At 37.7% G+C, this 13865-nt stretch overlaps 1 protein-coding gene across 1 annotated transcript in view; it reads left to right on the forward strand.

The window, feature by feature from the left end:
• Cwf19l2 (CWF19 like cell cycle control factor 2) overlaps positions 1-13865 on the forward strand; it is an 86908-nt gene that overhangs the window by 38905 nt on the left and 34138 nt on the right. The window lies entirely within an intron of this gene.

Genomic DNA, 13865 nt, shown 5'->3' on the forward strand with positions numbered 1-13865 from the left:
AACTCTCTATGGTTTAGATCTAAGACCCTGTGAATGCTAACACAGTCTCTGTGAGTTCCTATGTATGTTAGTCCTGTTGTGTCAGGAAGGCAGTTTCCTTTGTGTCTTCCATCCCTGCTGGCTCTTACAGTCTTTCTAGCTCTTCTGCATAGCTCCCTGAGTCTTGGATGAAGACATCACATTTAGTACTGAGTGGTCTGAGGTCTCTCACTTTCAGAACACTGTCTAGTTGTGGGTCTCTGTGTTAGTTCCCATGTGTTGTAGGCTTGATGGTTGCTGAGTGAGAAATGGATCTGATTCCCATTCCAGTGTCTTTTTGTCAGTTTTTAAGTGTAGATTCTGGTTTGCTTAGTTTTGGGTTGGATAGAATTGTGTTATGTTGCCTGTATAAGCTTCAGATGTGTGACTCTCCTGCTGTAGTACCCTCAAATGTAATGGAGGTGTGCACCATCATGCTTGGCTCTGTGTCAGAATTTAGTGATTGGGAATGTATTGTCAAGTTCCCAGCCTGTCCTATCTTTATTATATTTATATATGAGAATGCTTCCTAGGATACATAATGTTTCTACTCACCCCACCCCCCATGTGTTTGTGTTTATGTGATTTGGGTATTTCCTAATAATTTTAAGTAGAAATAAACTGGTTCTGATACCATTTATTTAAACTACACACTAGACAAATTTGTGTACAACTGAAACATATTCAACCTGGACTTTCTCTATAATTGCTGGTTAACTAAGTTACATTCTTGAATTTGTAGTAGTATTCTGTTAGCATTTTGGCACAAGTATTGCTCTGTTCTTGTTTCTTGTGTTAATGGAGATGTTAATTATATTGGAGCTGCAAAGGAAGATGGAAACAGTGCCAACCCTTTTTTCTTGTAACCAGTTTTTACTTATGGGAGTGTGGGATGAAGATTCATTTGTGTTTGATAGTAGCAGTAAGAAGGTAGGCAACTTCTCATAAAACAACAGATGTGGGTAAAGCAATGGTTCCAATTTGGGCCAAAGCTAGGGAGAAACAGGTTGCTATGGAAGTGATTTAGCATGGTGACTTTTAGTTCATCCTGTTTAGTAATTAGCCTCAGCATAGGAATAATTTTTTTTGCACTTTTATTAATCAAAATTAAATTTGGCAAAAATTTGATGTATATACTACATGTATATAAAGTAAGAGATTTGGCATTTACAGCCATTTCTATAAATACCATTCTTAATCTTTTTATTATTCAAACTTTATGAACTAAATAGCTGAGTTACTACATTCTTAAAAATATTATTATCCTTGTTGTACTATTAGTACTAGATATTTTCATAAAGAGACTGCAAAAACTCACTAGCCTGTGTTCCTTCTTGTTATTAGTTGAAAGGTGTTAATCCAGGACAGAAGTCACCAAACTTTTCTATAAAGGACCAGATGGTAAACAGCTTTGGTTTTCTATATTATATTCAGCTCTCTTGTTATGGCACAGAAACAACCATGTGCAGTATGTGAATGAACGTGTGGCTGTATTTCAGTAATTATTAATAATAATATTATCATCATCATTGGTGAGAGGAGACATGGCTAGCCCTATGTGGCCTTTGAGCCATAGTTTATTACCCCTAGATACTGGCTGATTAATTAATAGGCTTTGATAGGCTGCTCTTAATAGTTTTCTTGAAAAGGGGTCTTGGGCCTGGAGAGAAGCAGGCAGTCAGAAATCCTTGTAATTGCTCAGGTCGTAATGCCGTCCTATGAGATGTCTTGCAGAAGTCACATTGGCACTGCTGGGATTATGACTTTTGTTTAGGTAGCTCATGGGCTGGTGGAAAAAGAGGTATTAAATACATGAAATTAAACCATGAAAAGTGACCTCAGTAATTGTGTATGTATATGTAAATTGCTGCGAATGACAAGTAAAATCATTTGGAACCAATACCCGGAGTGCCTAATCTTATTCTTGATACATATTTTACTTTTTGTTGCTCTCTTTTTACGTTGATTCATCTAATTTTTACTGTCTTTTCTTGCTGTATAGGCTGTATTCACTTCTTTTCAATTGTGTTTTGTCATTGCATCTTTACAAATATCTCTGTCTTATAAAGCCTGATTTTGTTTGCATAGGGGATCATGATTATTATTTCTTTTTTAAATTTTTTTTTATTTTAAAATTATTTTTTCATTTTACATACCAAACCCTTGTTCCCCTTCTCTCCCCTTCTCCCTCATCACCCTCCTCCATCCCACCCCCATCTCCTCCTCATACCGGGTAAGGCCTCCCTTGGATAGTCAACACAGGCTGGCATATCAAATTGGGACAGGACCAAGCCCCTCCCCCCTACATCACTGCTGAGTAAGGCATGGTACCATAGGGAATGGGCTATAAAAAACCAGTTCTTGTACCCGGGATAAATTCTGGTCCCATTGCCAAGGGACCCACAAACACATCAAGCCACACAACTTTCACTCACATTCAGAGGTCCTAGTGCTGTCCCATACAGGCTCCCCAGCTGCCAGTCCAGAGTTGGTGAGCTCCCTAACCCCTTAATGGTTCACTCTGTCAAGATACCTCTTTCATTGCTCTCCCTCTCTGTCCTTCCCCCAACTTGGCCATCATCCATCAGCCATCTCGAATCCTCATGTTGCCACTTTCCGTCTCCTCCACCCTCCTCCCTCCTCCCAGTTTACCCAGGAGGTCTTAACCCTTTCCCATTCGTGAGGTGATCCATGCCTGTCCCTCTTAGGGTCCTCCTCTTTACCAAGCTTCTCTGGAGTTGTGGATTGTAGCCTGGTTATCCTTTACTTTGCATCTAATATTCACTTAGGAGTGAGTACATACTGTGTTTGTCTTTCTGGGTCTGGGTTAACTCCCTGAGGATGATTTTTTTCTAGTTCCATCCATTTGCCTACAGATTTCATGATGACATTGTTTTTCACTGCTGCGTAATACTCCATTGTGTAAATGTATCACATTTTCTTTGTCCATTCTTCAGTTGAGGGGCATCTAGGTTGTTTCCAGGTTCTGGCTTACGAAAATGCTGCTGTGAACATAGTTAAGCAAGTATCCTTGTGGTATGGTCGAGCATCTTTTGGATGTATGACAAAGAGTGATATTCCTGGGTCTTGAGGTAGGTTGATTCCCAATTTTCTGAGATAACCACCATACTGATTTCCAGAGTAAGTGGCAGTACAAGATTGTATTCCCACCAGCAGTGGGGGTGTGTTCCCCTTTCTCCACATCCTCTCCAACATCAGCTGTCATCAGTGTGTTTGATCTTAGCCATTCTGACAGGCATAAGATGGTATCTCAGAGTCATTTTAATTTGTATTTTGCTGCTGGTTAAGGATATTGAACACTTCCTTAAGTATCTTTCAGCCATCTAAGATTCTTCTGTTGAGAATTCTCTGTTTAGACATGCACTCCATTTTTGAATTGGATTATTTGATATTTTGATGTCTAGTTTCTTGTGTTCTTTATATATTTTGGAGATCAGCTCTCTATCAGATGTGGGGTTGATAAAGATCTTTTCCCATTCTGTAGGCTGCCATTTTGTATTATTGACAGTGTCCTTCACCTTACAGAAGCTTCTCAGTTTCAGGAGATCTCATTTATTAATTGTTGCTCTTGGTGTCTGTGCTTCTGGTGTTATATTTAGGAAGTAATCTCCTGTGACAGTGTGTCCGAGACTACTTCCTACTTTGTCTTCTGTCATGTTCAGTGTAACTAGTTTTATAGTGAGGTCTTTGATCCACTTGGATTTGAGTTTTGTGCATGGCGATAGATATAGATATATTTGCATTCTTCTACATCTAGACATCCAGTTATGCCAGCACCATTTGTTGAAGATGCTATCTTTTTTCCCATTTTATAATTTTGGCTTATTTATCAAAAATCAGGCGTTCATAAGTGTGCAGATTAATGTCAGGGTCTTCAATTTGATTCCATTGATCAACATGTCTGTTTTTATGCCAGCACCAAGCTGTTTTTATTACTGTAGCTCTATAGTAGAGCTTGAAGTCAGGGATCGTGATGCCTCCAGAGGTTGTTTTATTGTACATGATTCTTTTGGCTATCCTGGTTTTTTGTTTTTCCATATGAAGTTGAGTATTGTTTTTTCCAGGTATGTGAAGAATTGTGTTGGGATTTTGATGGGGATGGTGTTGCATCTGTAGATTGCTTTTGGTAAGATTGCCATTTTTACTGTGTTGATCCTACCTATGCAAGAGCATGAAGAACTTTCCATTTTCTGATATCTTCTTCAGTTTCTTTCTTCAAAGACGTAAAGTTCTTGTCATACTAGTCTCACTTGTTTGGTTAGAATTACCCTAGGATATTTTATGTCATTTGTTGCTATTATAAAGGGTGTTGGTTCTCTAATTTCTTTCTCAGCCTGTTTATCATTTGTATGTTGGAGGGCTACTGATTTTTTTTTTAGTTAATCTTTTATCCTGCCATATTAATGAAGATGTTTATCAGCTGTAGTACTTCCCTGGCAGAATTTTTGGGGTCACTTATGTATACTACATTTGGCTGCATATAGCAAAAGTTTGCTTCTTCATTTCTAATTTGTATCCCCTTTATTGCCTTTTGTCGTCTTATTGCTCTAGCTAGAACTTGGAGTACTATATTGAATAGGTATGGAGAGAGTGGACAGCCTTGTCTTGTTCCTGAGTTTGGTGGAATGGCTTTGAGTTTCTCACCATTTAGTTTGATGTTGGCTGTTGGCTTGCTATAAATTGCCTTTATTATGTTTAGGTATGTTCCTTGTATCCCTGATTTCTCCAAGACCTTTATCATGAAGGGGTGTTGGGTTTTGTCAAAGGCTTTTTTAGCATCTAATGAGATGATCATGTGATCATTTTTTTTCTTTCAGTTTGTTTATAGTGTGTATTACATTGGCAGATTTTCATATGTTGAACCATCCCTGCATCTCTGGGATGAAGCCTACTTGATCATGGTGGATAATTTCTTTGATGTGTTCTTGGATTCAGTTTGCTAATATTTATTGAGTATTTTTGCATCCATGTTCATGAGGGAGATTGGACTGTAATTCTCTTTACTAGTTGCATCTTTATGTGGTTTGGGTATAATAAGAGTAACTATAGCCTCGTAAGAAGACTTTGGCAATGTTCCTCCGTTTCTATTGTTTGGAACAATTTCAGGAGTATTGGTATTAGCTCTTCTTTGAAGTTTTGATAAAATTCTGCAGTGAAAACATCTGGTCCTGGGCTTTTTTTTGGGTGGAAGACTTTTGATGACTGCTTTTGTTTCCTGAGGGCTTATAGGTCTATTTAAATTGTTTATCTGATCTGGATTTAATTTTGGCATGTGGTACCTATTGAGAAAGTTGTCCTTTTCTTTTATATTTTCCAATTTTGTGGAGTACAGGTTTTCAAAGTGTGACCTAATGATTCTTTGGATTTCCTCAGTGTCTGTTATTATGTCCCGCTTTTCATTTCTGATTTTGTTAATTTGGATATTTTCTCTTTGCTTTTTGGTTAATTTGGATAAGGGCTTGTCTAGTTGATTTTCTCAAAGAACCAACTCGTTGTTTGATTGATTCTTTGTATTGTTCTCTTTGTTTCTATTTTATTGTTTACAGCTCTCAATTTGATGATTTCCTGTCATCTACTCCTAGATGAATTTGCTTCTTTTTGTTCTACAAATTTCATATGCGCTGTTAAGTCACTAGTCTGAGATTTCTCCAGCTTGTTTATGTAGGCACTTAGTGCTATGAACTTTCCTCTTAGCACTGCTTTTATAATGTCCCGTAAGTTTGGGTATGTTGTGCATTCATTTTCATTGAATTCTAAGAAGTTTTTAATTTCTTTCTTTATTTCTTCCTTGACCCAGTGATGATTCAGTTGATCATTGTTCAGTTTCCATGAGTTTGTATTCTTCCTGCAATTTGTGTTGTTGTTGAATTCTAAATTTAAGCCATGGTGGTCCTATAAGGTACAGGGGATTATTCCAATTTTTTTTTTGTATCTGTTGAGATTTGTTTTGTTACTGAGTATGTGATCAATTTTGGAGAAGGTTCCGTGAGGTGCTGAGAAGAATGTATATTCTTTAGTGTTTGGGTGAAATGTTCTACAGATGTCTGTTAGGTCCGTTTGAGTCATAGCATCTGTTAGTTTCCTTATTTCTCTGTTAATTTTCTGTCTGGCAGACCTGTCCAGTTGTGAGAGTGCGGTGTTAAAGTCTCTCACTATTAATGTGTGCAGTTTGATATGTGATTTATGCTTTAGTAATGTTTCCTTTACAAATGTAGATGTATTGGGGGTATAAATGTTCAGAATTGAGACTTCATCTTGATGGATTTTTTTCTGTGATGAATATGAAATGTCATTCTCCATCTCTTTTGCTTACTTTTAGTTTGAAGTTTATTTTGTTAGATATTAGGATAGCTACACCAGCTTGTTCCTTAGGTCCACTTGGTTGGAAAATCTTTTCCTAACCCGTAACTCTGAGGTAGTGTCTGCCTTTGAAATTGAGGTATGTTTTTTGTATGCAGCAGAAGGATGGATCCTGTTTTCATATCCATTCTGTTAGCCTCTGTCTTTTTTTTATTATTATTAAGAAATTTTCTATTCATTTTACATACCAACCACAGATCCCCCTCTCCTCCCTCCTCCTGAACCCCAGACTTCGCCCTCAACTCCACCCACCCCCCCATTCCCACCTCCAGGGCAAGGTCTCCCATGGGGAGTCAGCAGAGCCTGGTACCTTCAATTGAGGCAGGTCCAAGACTCTCCTCCCTGCACCAAGGCTGCACAAGGTGTCCCACCATAGGCACTAAGTTCCAAAAAGCCAGCTCATGCACCAGGGACAGATCCTTACTGCCTTTGGGCCCCCTAAACAGTTCAAGCTGAAAACCTGTCTTGCCTATCCAGAGGGACTAGTCCAGTACCATGAGGGCTCCACAGCTATTGGTCCACAGTTCTTGCATTTTCACTAGTTTGACTAGCCTTCTCTTGTACTTTTTCCCATCATGATCTCAGTGTCCTTTGCTCATACAATCCCTCCTCTCATCAGTTGAACTACTGAAGCTCGGCATGGTGCCTGGTTGTGGTTCTCTGCATCTGCTTCCATCCATCACTGGATGAAGGCTCTATGATGATAGTTAGGGTATTTACCTATCTGATCATCAGAGTAGACCAATTCAGGCACCCTCTCGTCTATTGCCAGTAGGGTCATTCTTGTGGATTCCTGGGAACTTCCCTAGTACTCTGTTTCTCCCTATTTCCACGATGTCTTCATTTATCATGGTATCTCTTTCCTTGCTCTCCCACTCTGTCCCTGTTCCAGCTTGAATCTCCAGTTCCCCTATGTTCTCATCCCTCATCCCTTGCCCTCCATTACCCTCTTTCACCCCCATTTTGTTCATGTAGATCTCATCTACTTCTCCTTTGCTGAGCGATCCATGTGTCCTTCCTAGGTTCTTTCCGACTAGCTAGCCTCCCTGAAGCTGTGGGTTGCAGTCTGCTTATCCTTTGCTTTACATCTGGTATCCACTTATGAGTGAGTACATACCATGTTTGTCCTTCTGAGTCTGGGTTACCTCACTCAGGATGATATTTTCTAGTTCCATTCATTTGCCTGCAAATTTCATGATATCATTGTTTTTTTACTGCTGAGTAGTATTCCACTGTGTATATGTGCCACATTTTCTTTATCCATTCTTAGGTTGAGGGACATCTAGGTTGTTTCCAGGTTCTGGCTATTACAAATAATGCTGCTATGAACATAGTTGAGCATGTGTCCTTGTGATATGATTTAGCATTCCTTGGGTATATGCCCAAGAGTGGTATAGCTGGATCTTGAGGAAGATTGATTTCCAATTTTCTGAGAAACTGCCATACTGATTTCCAAAGAGGCTGTACAAGTTTGCATTGTACAAACACCAACAATGGAGGAGTATCGCCCTTGCTCTATATCCTGTCCAACATAAGCTATCTTCAGTGTTTTTTATCTTAGCCATTCTGGTAGGTGTAAGATGGTATCTCAGAGTTGTTTTGATTTGCATTTCCCTGATGACTAAGGATGTTGAGCAATTCCTTAAATATCTTTCAGCCATTTGAGATTCTTCTGTTGAGAATTCGTTTAGCTCTGTAGCCCATTTTGTAATTGGATTGTTCAGTATTTTGATATCTAGTTTCTTTAATTCTTTAAAGAATTAATGTTTGAGAGATCAGCCCTTTGTCAGATGTGGGGTTGATAAAGATCTTTTCCCATTCTGTAGGCTATCGTTTTGTTTTATTGACTGTGTCCTTTGCCCTACCAAAGCTTCTCCATTTTAGGAGGTCCCATTTATGAATCTTTGTTCTCAGTGTCTGTGCTACTGGTGTTATATTTAGGAAGTGATTTTCTGTGCCAATGTGTTCCAGACTACTTCTTACTTTCTCTTCTATCAACTTCTATCAATTTGAAGAAGTTACTTCTTCTTCAGAGTAACTGATTTATGTTGAGGTCTTTGATCCATTTAGACTTGAGTTTTGTGCATGGTGACACATATGGATCTATTTGCAGTCTTCTACATGTTGACATCCAGTTATGCCAGCACCATTTGTTGAAGGTGCTTTCTTTTTTCTATTGTACAGTTTTGGCTTCTTTATCAAAATTCAGGTGTTCATAGGTGTGTGAATTAATGTCAAGGTCTTCAGTTCTATTCCATTCGTCCACATGTCGGTTTTTATGCCAGTACCAAGCTGTTTTTATTAGTAAACCTTGAAGTCAGGGATCATGGTGCCTCTAGAGGTTGCTTTATTGTACAAGATTGTTTTGGCTATCCTTGGTTTTTTGTTTTTCCATATGAAGTTGAGTATTGTTCTTTCCAGGTCTGTGAAGAATTGTGTTGGGATTTTGATGGGAATTGCATTGAATCTGTAGATTGCTTTTGGTAAAGATTGCCATTTTTTCTATGTTAATCCTTCTTATCCATGTGTATGGGAGATCTTTCCATTTTCTTATATCTTCTTCAATTTCTTTCTTCAGAGACTTAAAGTTGTTATCATACAGGTCCTTCACTTGTTTAGTTAGAGTTACCCCAAGGTATTTAGTATTATTTGTGCCTGTTGTAAAGGGTGTTGTTTCTCTGATTTCTTTCTCAGACCATATATCATTTGTATATAGAAGGGCTACTGATTTTTTTGAGTTAATCTTGTATCCTGCCACAGTACTGAAGGAGTTTATCATCTGTAGGGGTTCCCTTGTAGAATTTTTGGGGTCACTTATGTATACTATCATATGATCTGCAAATAGTGAAAGTTTGACTTCTTCCTTTCCAATTTCTATCCCTTTGACCTCCTTTTGTTGTCTTATTGCTCTATCTAGAGCTTCAAGCACTATATTGAATAAATATGGGGAGAGTGGACAGCCTTGTCTTGTTCCTGAGTTTAGTGGATTTTGAGTTTCTCTCCCTTTAATTTGATGTTGGCTGTTGGCTTGCTGTAAGTTGCCTTTATTATGATTAGGTATGTTCCTTGTATTCCTGATCTCTCCAAGACCTTTATCATGAAGGGCTGTTGGATTTTGTCAAAGGCCTTGTCAGCATCTGAGGTGATCTTGTGCTTTTTTTCCTTTCAGTTTGTTTATATGGTGTATTACATTGACAGATTTTCGTATGTTGAACCATTCCTGCATCTCTGGGATGAAGCTTACTTGATCTTGGTGGATGATCTTTTTATGTTCTTGGATTCAGTTTGCAAATATTTTATTGAGTATTTTTGCATCCATGTTCATGAGGAAGACTGGTCTGTAATTCTCTTTTTGGTTGCATCTGTGTGTGGTTTGGGAATGAGAGCAACTGTAGACTCAAAAGGGATTTGGTAACATTCCTTCTGTTTCTATTGTGTGGAACAATTTCAGGAGTATTGGTATTAGCTCTTCTTTGAAAATATGGTAGTATTCTGCATTGAAACCATCTGGTCCTTGGCTTTTTTTGGTTGGAAAACTTTTAATGACTGTTTTTATTTTTTTTAGGGGTTATTGGTCTATTTAAATTGTTTATCTGATCTTGATTTAACTTTGGTATGTGGTACCTATCCAGAAAATTGTCCATTTCTTTTATATTTTCCAATTTTGTGGAGTACAAGATTTTGAAGTATGAACTGATGACTCTCTGGATTTCCTCATTGTCTGTTGTTATATCTCCCTTTTCATTTTTGATTTTGTTAGCTCGCTCTCTCTCTGCCTTTTGGTTAATTTGGATAAGGGCTTGTCTATCTTGTTGATTTTTCTCAAAGAACCAACTCTTTGTTTCATTGATTCTTTGTATTCTCTTTGTTTCTATTTTTCATCCCTCAATTTTATTATTTTCTAGTGTCTATTTCTCCTGGGTGAGTTTGCTTCTTTTTTTTTGTTTGTTGTTGGATTTTTTTTTTTTTTTTTTTTTTAGAGTTTTCAGATGTACTGTTACGGAACTATTGTGAGATTTCTCCATCTTCTTTATGTGGGCATTTAGTGCTATGAATTTTCCTCTTGGCACTGCTTTCATAATGTCCCATAAGTTTGGGTATGTTGTTCATTCATTTTCATTGAATTCAAGGAAATCTTTAATTTCTTTCTTTATTTCTTCCTAGACCCATTGGTGATTCAGTTTGGCATTATTCAGTTTCCATGAGGTTGTAGGCTTTCTGTAATTTTCGTTGTTGAAATCTAACTGTAAGCCATCGTGGTCTGATAAAATACAAGAGTTTATTCCAATTTTTTGTGTCTGTTGACATTTGCTTTGTGACCGAGCATGATTTTAGAGAAGGTTCCATGGGGTGCTGTTAAGAAGGTATATTCTTTTTTGTTAGGGTGGAGTGTTCTGTAGATAACTATTAAGTCCATTTGAGTCATAATGTCTGTTAGTTCCCTTATTTCTCTGTTAAGTTTCTATCTGCCAGACCTGTCCATTGGTGAGAGAGGGGTATTGAAATCTTCCAATTTGTGTGTGGATTTGATATGCAATTTAAGCTATAGTAATGTTTATTTTACGAGTGTCAGTGCCCTTGTATTTGGGGCATAAGTGTTCAGAATTGAGACTTCATCTTGGTGGATTTTCCCTATGATAAATATGTAATGTCCTTCCTGATCTCTTTCGATTGATTTTAGTTTGAAGTCTATTTTATTAGATATTAGGATAGCTACACCAGCTTGCTTCTTAAAGTCCATTTGATTGGAAAGTCTTTCCCCAGCCTTCTCCTCTGAGGTAGTGTCTGTCTTTGAAGTTGAGGTGTATCTTGTATGCAGCAGAAGGATGGATCCTATTTTCATATCCATTCTCTTAACCTGTGTCTTTTTATAGGTGGATTGAAACCATTGATATTAATGGATATTAATGACCAGTGATTGTTAATCCCTGTTATTTTTTTTTTTTTTTTTTTTTTTTGGTGGTAGTATTGTGTGTTTCCCTTCTTTGGTATTTGTTGTTGTGGGATTATCTATTGCCTGTGTTTTCATGGATGTATCTAACTTCCTTAGGTTGGATTTTTCCTTCTAGTGCTTTCTGTAGGGCTGCATTTGTGGATAGGTATTGTTTAAATCTGGTTTTATTGTGTAATATTTTGTTTACTCTGTCTATGGTGATTGAGAATTTTGCTGGGTATAATAGTCTTGGTTGCCATCCATGGTCTCTTAGTGCCTGCATAACATCTGTCCAGGACCTTCTGCCTTTTAGAGTCTCCATTGAGAAGTTAGGTGTTATTCTTATGGGTCTACCTTTATATGTTACTTGGCCTTTTTCTTTTCACCTCTTAATAGTTTATCTTTATTCTGTATGTTTAGTGGTTTGATTATTATGTGACGAGGGGACCTTTTCTTTGGATCCAATCTATTTGGGGTTCTGTAAAGTTCTTGTATCTTTATAGGCTTTTGCTTCTTTAGGTTGGGAAGTTTTCTTTTATGATTTTATTGAATGTATTTTCTGTGCCTTTGAGTTTGTATTCTTTTCCTTCTTTTATCCCTATTATTCTTAGGTTTGGCCTTTTCTTGGTGTCCCAAATTTCCTGGACATTTTGTGTTATGACTTTTGTTGGCTTTAGTATTTTCTTTGACTGATGAATCTTATTTCCTCTATCGTATTTTCAGTGCCAGAGATTCTCTCTTTCATCTCTTGCATTCTGTTGGTTATGCTTGCATCTGTAGTTCCTGTTCATTTACTCAGATTTTCCATTTCCAGCATTCCTTCAGTTTGTGTCTTCTTTATTACCTCTATTTTGGTTTTCAAGTCACAAACTGTTTCCTTCACCTGTTTGATTGCTTTTTATTGGTTTTCTTGGCTTTCTTTAAGGGATGTATTGATTTCTTTCAAGTTTTTGTTTGTCCTTTCCTCAATTTCTTTAAGGGAATTTTTCATTTCCTTTTTAAAGGCCTCTATCATCTTCTTAAAGTCATTTTTAAGGTCTTTTTTTTTTTTTTTCTTCTTCTTCTTCTTCTGCATTGGGATCTTCAGGTCTTGTTGATGTTGAATCAATAGGTTCTGATGATGCTGTACTGGTATTTATTTTGTTGACTGTATTTCTGTACTGGTGTCTACCCATCTCTTCCTCTACTTAGTACAAGCCTTGTCTGTGTCTGAGGGAGCCTCTTCTGGTCCTATGGGAGCTCTTGGTTTAATCGGGGCTCTTAGTCCAATAGGTGCCAATGGACTCTGTGTCTCAGGGAGCAGCTCTTAGTCCAATAGGTACTGGTGGGCTCTGTCTCAGGGAGCAGCTATTCCCAATTGGTACAGTGTGGGCTTATGGCTCCGGTGATCACTGGTGTCACAGGGGATGTTTGGCTTGGAGAGGGGGTGGGGAAAGAGGCAGCTGCCTGGTCCTTGGGGCTCCAGTAGACAGAAGGAGGAGCATGGAATGTCCCCCCCCTGGGCCTAGGGGCTAGAGACCTGGTCTGTCCAGTCCGGAGATGAGGCCTTACCTGTTCCCAGTCGATCTTGTGTCTTTTTATAGGCAAGTTGAGTCTATTGATATTGACAGATATTAATGACTAGTGATTGTTAATTCTTGTTATTTTTGGTTTTGTTGGTGGTGGTGGTAGTGTGTGTGTGTTTCTCTTCTTTGGGATTTGCTGGTGTGAGGTTATCTATTGCCTGTGTTTTAGTGGTTGCAGCTAACTTCCTTGGGTTGAAGTTTTACTTTTAGTACTTTCTGTAGGCTATATTTGTGGATGTTTATATGTAGTATTTAAATCTGGTTTTGTCATGGAATATCTTGTGTTATCTATCTATGGTGATTGAAAGCATTGCTGGGTGTTGTAGTCAGGGCTGACATCTGTGGTCTCTTATTGTCTGCAGAAGGTCTGTCCAGAACCTTCAAGCTTTCAGAGTTTTCATTGAGAAGTCGGGTATAATTCTGACAGGTCTGCCTTTGTATGTTACTTGAATTTTCCTTTACTGTTCTTAATATTCTTTCTTTCTTTTGTATATTTAGCGTTTAGACTATAATGTGTGAAGGGGACTTTTATTTGTGGTTCAGTTTATTTGGTGTTCTGTAAGCTTCTTGTACCTTCTTAGGCATGTCTTTTTTTATGTTGGAAAAGTTTTCTTCTATGATTTTGTTGAATATATACTCTGTGCCTTTGAGCTGAAATTCTTCTCTTCTTTCCATCCCTATTATTCTTAGGTTTGTTTTTTTTATGGTGTTCCAAATTTCCTGGATGTTTTGTCTTAAAAATTTGCTGGATTTTAACATTTTCTTTGACTGATGAATCAATTTCCTCTACCATGTCCTTAACAATTGAGATTCTGTTTTCTTTCTCTTGTATTCTGTTGGTTATGCTTGCATCTGTAGTTCCTGTTTGTTTACTCAGATTTTCCATTTTCTGAATTTCCTCAGTTTGTGTTTTCTTTATTACTTTAATTTCAATTTTCAAGTCTTCAACTGTTTCCTTCACCTGTTTG

This window comes from Peromyscus eremicus, chromosome 7 (assembly GCF_949786415.1).
Source record: "Peromyscus eremicus chromosome 7, PerEre_H2_v1, whole genome shotgun sequence".
In the NCBI taxonomy this organism is placed as follows: domain Eukaryota; kingdom Metazoa; phylum Chordata; class Mammalia; order Rodentia; family Cricetidae; genus Peromyscus; species Peromyscus eremicus.